An 8,184-nucleotide genomic window follows, 5' to 3' on the forward strand; every position below is an offset into this window, starting at 1 on the left:
TATTGAATATAGTTCCCTGTGTTATACAGTAGGTCCTTGTTGGTTTTATTTATTTATTTACTTTTTTTTAAAACTGCTTTATTAACTTCACAATATATAATGAACATCTCTCCATGCAATAAGTAAAACTCTCCTGCTGACAGAAACTTACAGATTGGGTCAAAAACACAACATTCAATTAGAAGCTGGAAATAGGAGACCCGCAAGAAACAAGTAACACCAAAAGGTTTACAACAAAGGTACATCACAAACAGGTAAGGTAAGGAAGCAGGTGTGTCTCCCTATTAACTTCAGGGAAAACATCAGGATTCAAGGCATAAGGCAAAACTCATCACGATGGTCATGGTGAGGGAGGTCCGTGCTAACTGCCTGCAGACTGCTTTTCCCTCAGCTTTTCCATCAGCTCCCTCACCTCCTCTCCAATCCCTTCCATATTCTCCTCTCTCATCCTTGCCTGTGGTTCTCCAAGCCTCTGAGTCGTGTCCCGTATATACTGCAGGATGGGCTGCCTAACATGGAACTGCCTAGGAACTGCCTAGGAACTGCCTAGGAAAGTTCTATGCCTAACATGGAACTTTCCTCTAGGTACACGATAGTCACCAGCTTCCAAAGGGAGGACCAAAGGCTCTCTTTTATTAGCATCTTGTTCCTTTCATCCTTTTTTTCATTCTCCTGGTTGGCATTTTCCATGCTGAGATTTTTTTTACTGCTTGTTCCTCTTGCGACGCCATTGCTTCTGGGCTGTCCTTGCTGTCTCCTCCTCCCGATTCTCTCGCTGCTTCACTGAAACCTGCAGAAGGTTGGGGTCGGGGCAGTGGGGGTGCTGCAGCCAGGCGGTTGGCCCCTTCACCGCCCCTTGTTTATTTTTTAAGCTAGTTGAGTTGACGTTTCCTATCACATGCAGCTTAGAGCTTTGATATTGATACAACCCAGGACTTAAATCTCCCACTCCTAGCTAAGTGAAGTTTTGAATATGTTGTGTTCTTTACAGATAGACACCAGGTGTGAAACTCTTATCATTTTCATGGAGAAGGATATTGGAGAACTTTTTTCTCCCAGATTAAAAGCAAGTGGAGAAATACATATTTATAAAGCTAAATGAAATGCAGAATTCTTTACCATGATCCCACTTCAGGCACGCTAAGTCACTTGTTCTTTATGGTAATGAGTTTTCAAAATGTGTGGAAAGGTTTTGCTTCTTTGTGACATTGAAGTCAAAGTTGATACTGATATTTTCATTTGGGCCTCACTTACTGTAAAATCGCACACCTGTCCATTTTTTTCATCATCCACCTGTTCCTGTCAGTTGGTACGTATGATATAAAATAAGACGCTTCTGTGTAGCACTTGAGACCCTCCATATCCAGCCTCAATGTACCCTTCTGACCCCATTTCTCACTATATCTCTTGATTTATCCTTTGTGCCAGTGAGCCTGAATTAATGTTCTTCCCACCCATGACCTCCCCATGTCCTTGCTACTTTGTTCACCTTCCTTCACTTTTCAGGGCATGGCTTATCCTGTGCTTGAAGTCCAAATTCTGTACCTCCTATCTCCAATTCCATCTTCCCTGTGAAGTTTTCCATGTTACCCCTTTCTCTGCTCTCAACTCAGGTGGCAGTAGTACTCTTTATTCTGAACTCCCGTAGCATTTTATCTTTGCCTCTTTAATACGTTGATGCCTTGTATTTATCTTTTTTTTTTTTTTTTGCTGTACGCGGGCCTCTCACTATTGTGGCCTCTCCCATTGCAGAGCACAGGCTCTGGACGCGCAGGCTCAGCGGCCATGGCTCACGGGCCCAGCCGCTCCGCGGCATGTGGGATCTTCCCGGACCGGGGCACGAACCCGTGTCCCCTGCATCGGCAGGTGGACCCTCAACCACTGCGCCACCAGGGAAGCCCTATCTTTATTTTTTTAATGTATTTTTCCTCTGGCTACTTTCTCCTGCTTTTTAAATATTTCTAAATTTGTAGGTATGACTTTAAAAATGGAAATACCTAAATGATCTTGAATTTCATGACTACCCTCTAAGCTCTTTAAGGGAATACTTATATTTGTTTCATTTTTATAACTCTCCAATAGGGCTAACACTAACACTGAGCCTTGCCCATAGTATTTGTAGTATAAATATATTGGATATTTTGTCATTTTTTCCCAAACACTTTTACAGCTTGCTTGTTTGTACTTGTATCAACTCAACTAGCCATCAATAAATCTCCAGAATGATCTCTCAGAATTGAAAAGCAAGGAGTCAATCACACTCCATAATTCTTCAAAAAGGAAAGGATTTCAATAGTGTCAGGTAGTGTTGGTCAAAGTAATTATAGCTACTATTCTTGCTAGTCATGATAGAATTCAGTAATTAAAAGTTGGATTTTTTTTTTCTGAATCACTGCCCACCTCTATCCCATTTGCTCCTAGAACATCATAGCAGAACAATAAGATTCTAAAAAATACATCCATTAAATCAATTAGCTTTGTGGGGAGTAGTAGGCTGTAATTACTTGCCTTATAGTAGACTGATAATAATGTGCTTTTAAAGTTCACATATTTCCTGTGAAACCTAAAAAAGTTATACAAATGAACTTATTTAAAAACAGAACCAGACTCACAGACATAGAAAACAAACTTATGGTTACCAAAGGGGGAAGGGGGAGAGGGTAAATTATGAGTTTGGGATTAACAGATACACACGACTATGTATAAAATAGATAAACAATAAGGGCCTACTGTATAGCACAGGGAACTATAGTCAATACCTTGTAATAACCTATAATGGAAAAGAATCTGAAAGAGAATGTATATATATATGTATAACTAAATCACTTTGCTGTATACCTGAAACATTGTAAATCAACTATATTTCAATTAAAAAATTAAAATGTACATATTTCTATAAGAATAGAATTAATGTGTATTATATTCTAGATTAAAAATCCCTTCAGGAACAAAAATGTTTATTTCCCCTTGTTTCAGTTCACGTCCTCCAGGAAACAGAAGCTAAGACAGTAGGAAATACAGGACATTTATTGGGAGCTACATCTATGAAGGATAAAGGGGAAAGGGAGCGAGAGTAGGCAGGGAAAGTCTTCAGATCTGGGTGTAGTACTTGTGCAACAAGTACTATGACTTAAGAGTAGTAAGGAAGGAGGATTGCATTGGAAGAGCCTTAGGCTGTGGTGCAGGTCTAAGAAAGTCTTGTCCAGACCAATCAGAAGCTCTGGTGTAACGATGGCCACGGAGAAGGTCCACATTGCGCAGAAACGGCTGTGCCCTAGCACAACCTATGAGCTCACTCATGGGCTGGGATTGAAAACTGTAGTAAATTGACAAGGTGGTGCACCTGGGTGCCCTGAGCCACCTGCACTTCCGGAAGCAGGTTCTGTCTTGAAGGAAAAGCTGAGTAACTCCCTCCATGTTTAGGGCCACACTAAACATGACATCACATATGGACTTGTAGAGAGTAGAACCTGGTTTAGGAAAATGAGTGTATAAATTGAAAGTGTGTTTTTATTCAATGCTTCAGTCAGTGCACATGCTACGGCCTATTTACAGATGAAAGTCTTTCTATGACTTGGTATTGCTCAAAATCAGAGAATTAGCACAAAAATGACTTTGTATTTTTTCCAATATTTCCAAGTGGCTTTAAAGTTTGCTCACAAATCAATGACTTTGAGTGACTAAATAATTTTCTTCACTTGGACAGTGCTTATCTTGCCTCAGATTGAAGCTATTGCTAAATTTAAATTTGGGCTGAAACATACACTCTCATTTCTAAAAGCCGGTAATAACAGCTCCGATTTGCTGGTGTGTATTGTATGACTGTTATTTACACTGTACACATGAGTGTACATGTTGATCTATAAGGTAGGTGTTACTATCTAAATTTTATAGACAAGGAAGCTGAAGTTCAATATGGGAAAACCTCTCAAGTTAGATCATGCTTTTAGAAAGTGGTCGGGCTTGGAATGGAATCCAAGTCTCTCTCACCCCCCAGCCTGTGGTTTTTCCATTGGCCAAGATGCCTTGCCTGATGGTTTTCACACAACTGAGTACATACACAAATTACAACTTCAGGTCCATGCAAGAAATCAAGAGGGACGGGAGATAAATTTTATTGAGTCTTTCTTTACTATATCACTGTATTATTTCAAATATTTTAAAGTTGAAAGTGATAATATCTTTAATTCACAGCACAGAGTTTAACTGGAGAATACAGCAGTTGCAGATCTAGTCCTGTATCCTCAGTTTCACATTCTGTGGTTTTAGTTAACCCTAGTCAACCACAGTTTGAAAATATTAAATGGAAAATTCCCAAGGTAAACAATTCATAAGTTTTAAATTGCATTCCATTCTGCATAGAGTGATGAAATCTCACAGCATCCTGCTCCATCCCACCTGGGATGGGAATCATTCTTTTGTTCAGTGTTTCCCACCAGTTAGTCATTTAGTAGCTGTCTGGGTTACAGATCGACTGCTGTGGTTTCTCAGTGCTTGTGTTCAAGTAACCCTTCTTTTATCTAATAATGGCCCCAAAGCACAAGAGTAGTGATGCTGGCATCAGATATGCCAAAGAGAAGCTGTAAAGTGATTTCTTCAAGTGTAAAAGGTGAAAGTTCCCCACCTAATAAGGAAAGAAAAAAATATCATATGCTGAGATTGCTAAGACCTACGTTGAGAACAAATCTTCTGTCCATGAAATTGTGGAAAGAAGGAAAAAGAAATTTGTGCTAGTTTTGTTGTTGTTCCTCAAACTGCAGAAGTTATGGCCACAGGGTGTGTGTAAGTGCTTAGCGAAGATGGAAAAGGTGTTAAATTTGGACAAGCTATTTTTTTTTTGGAGGGGGAGATTCACATAATTTTTATTATAGTATATAATTGTTTGTTTTATTATTTGTTATTATTAATCTCTTTCTGTGCCTAATTTATAAAGTAAACTTTATCATAGGTGTGTATGTATAGAGAAAACAGTATATTTACAATTCAGTACTACCTGTGATTTCAGGCATTCACTGGGACTCTTGGAATGTATCCCCTGTGAATAATACTGTATTAGCAATGTTTTATTATATATCATGCCAGCAGAGTAGTTAATGTGTGCACAATCGAAATGAATACATTTTATAAATTTTTGTTAAAAGAACTAGCTATATTTTTTCTTCCAGTTGGTTGAACGCTTTGGGTATTTATATCTTCCTTTAATAATTTACTATATTCCTGTCTACTGACAGGTCTTTAAATTCATATCAACAGAAGCATTTCCTAAAAATCCACAAGTATGTGGAGTTAAACAGAGTTAGTACTTAAAGGAAATTAAGGATACTGTTCAGAGTTTGTTAAAAGGAAGCTGTTTTGCAAGTCAGGAAACCACTTTATATTTTTAATACTCTGTCCAAAAAAATATGTTTTTGAAAAAAATGTGGCCTTTTTGTGAAAGGGACAGTTTTAAAATTACAGATAACTAGTAAATTCTTAACATTTTTATTCTGTTATTTAAATGATAACAGACAAGTACAGTGAGTAACATGAAGAACCCCTGTGTACCCATTAGTATAATTGAAGCACTTCTTGTAACATGCCCAAATCCCATTCCCCTCCTTCATTTTTACAGGGTGACCTCTGTCATGAATTTGGTGTTTATCATTCTCATTCACATTTTTATACTTTATTCCATTTATATATATGCACATGCCCTCCCCCACAAACTCATAAGTAATACTTAATGTGTTGCATGTTTTCAAAGTTTGTGTAAGTAGTACCAGATTATACATTATATTTCTGAGATTTGGCTGTTTTGATTCATATTACCTTATACCTGATCTAGAGGTCATTCATTTTAGCATTATGTAATATACTATTGAATGAATATTGAAATACCACATGTTAAGAATCCATTCTCGACAGGTAGGAGGTTGTTTCTAATTTTCACAATTACAAGTAATGCTACTATGTTCATTCTTTCTTTTGTTTCTTTATCATAGATAGGAGTTTCTCTAGGGTATATACCAAGAATGGAACTGCTGGTTTGAAGTGCACATGCATCTTCAAATTTCACTAAAAAATACCAACTTTTCTTTGAAGTGGCTGCATTGTTTCTGTTATAAAAATTGAATTATTAGATATTTTAAAACTTTTTCTAATATAATGGATATTAAATAGCATGACATTGTCTTAAGTTTTATTTTCCTGATTACCAGAGAGATTGAATAATCTTTATTAGCCACTTAATCTTCTCTTCTGTGAATTGCCTGTTGATATCCTTTGTCTACTTTTCTATTTGGTTCTTTGTCTTTTTCTTACCAATTTGAAGAAATTATTTAAATATGCATACTACACCTTTGTTATTTATTTCATTACAAGTATTTTTTTTCCAATCTGGGAACTTTGATTATGGTTCCTTTTTTTTGTGTGTGTGTGTGGTATGCGGGCCCCTCTCACTGTTGTGGCCTCTCCTGTTGTGGGGCACAGGATCCGGACACACAGGCTCAGCGATCGTGGCTCACGGGCCCAGCCACTCCGCGGCATGTGGGATCTTCCTGGACCGGGGCACGAACCCGCGTCCCCTGCATCGGCAGGCAGACCCTCAACCACTGCGCCACCAGGGAAGCCCATGGTTCCTTTTTTGAAAGAAAAATTTTCACTTTTAGGTAACTGAATTTATTAATCTGCCGTGATAGTACATGGTTTTGTTGTGTTTAATAAACTCTTTTTTACCCTAAAGCAACAAAAATGTTCTATATTTTTCCCTAAATGTATGAAAGTTTTACTGCTTTACATTGAAGTCTTTAATCCATCTAGAATTAATTTTTGGAGTGAAGTAAGTGAGATCTAATTTTTTTTATGTGGATAATTATTTGTCCCAGCATCACATTTAGAATATCTCTCTCTTACCGCACTGCGATGGTTAATTTTATATGTCAACTTGGCTAGGCCACAGTGCCCAGATATTTGGTCCAGCAGTATTCTAGATGTTCCTGTGAACATTTTAAAATCTAAGATTAACATTTAAACAATAGAATTTGAGTAAAGTATGTTACCTCCCATAGTGTAAGTGGGCCTCATCCAATCAGTTGTAGCCCTAGATAGAAAAACACTGACCTCCCCAGAAGAAAAGGAGGGAATTCTGCTATCAGACTGTCTTCAGACTTGAACTGCAGCATCAACCCTTCCCTGGGTCTCTAACACCTTGGCGTACCCTGCAGATTTTGGACTTGCTAGCCTACACAACTGTGTGAGCCAATATTTAAAAATATATCAATCCCTTTCTCTACTGTCCCCCTCACCCCCTTTATCTTTCCCTTCCTCTCTCTCTCACTATAGAGATGGATAGATAAATGGATAGATAGATAGATAGATAGATAGATAGATAGATGTAGATACACACACGCACACACACACACACACACCTTATTGGTTCTGTTTTTCTGGAGAACCTTGACTAATATACCTATTGTTTTGTATGCAATCCCCACTGTCAGATATCAAGTTTCTGTGTGTGCTTGGATCTTTTTCTGACTCTCTATTCTGTTTCACTTGTCTATTTTTCTACTCCTTTCCAACTTTATTATCTAATATCTGGTAGGGTAATTCTTGCCATTTAATTCCCTTCAAAATTGACTCTTAACTTCTTGTTCTCCTATGTGAACTTTATGACTCATTTGACAATTTTATTAAAAACCTAGCTCAGTTTTTTTATTGTAATTGCTTTGAATTTATTGATTAGTTTGACAAGAATAAAGTCTTTGTGCTATTGGGTCTTTTCATCCATGAATATGGTATATATCTCTACATATTCAACTTTTCTATTCTTTTTAAATAATTCATAATGATTTTCTCCATCTTTTCCCACATATATTTTTTTGCTTGAGTTGCTATTTTTTTTGCTTTATTCCTATGTATCATATTATGTATTATTATTATTATCAGGGAAACTTTTTAAGTTAACATTTTAAATGGGTTACTACTATTGTGTTACTATCCTCTATCTATCTGTCTATCTATCTATCTATCTACCTATTTATTTTAGGAGGTGATCTGCTCACTTAACTGGGAACTGGGTTTCCTGGAACAAAGACCACATTTCCCAGTTGTATTTGAAGCTGGGGGTGGACATTTCATTAAGTTCCAGCAAAATGTATGTAAATGAATGTGTTCTGTGAGGCTTTGAGGAAGTGTCTTTAAAGG

At 37.3% G+C, this 8,184-nt stretch overlaps 1 pseudogene across 1 annotated transcript; it reads right to left on the minus strand.

Annotated features, from left to right (window-relative positions):
- Positions 1-309: 309 nt before the first annotated feature.
- On the minus strand, positions 310-731 carry LOC309806522 (protein BEX1-like; annotated as a pseudogene). The gene is made up of 2 exons: positions 569-731; positions 310-535 (listed from the first exon to the last, which is right to left on the minus strand). The product of its transcript is annotated as a protein BEX1-like (transcript).
- Positions 732-8,184: the final 7,453 nt, after the last annotated feature.

The sequence above is a fragment of the Mesoplodon mirus genome, assembly GCF_964341445.2.
Source record: "Mesoplodon mirus genome assembly, chromosome: 6".
NCBI lineage: Eukaryota > Metazoa > Chordata > Mammalia > Artiodactyla > Ziphiidae > Mesoplodon > Mesoplodon mirus.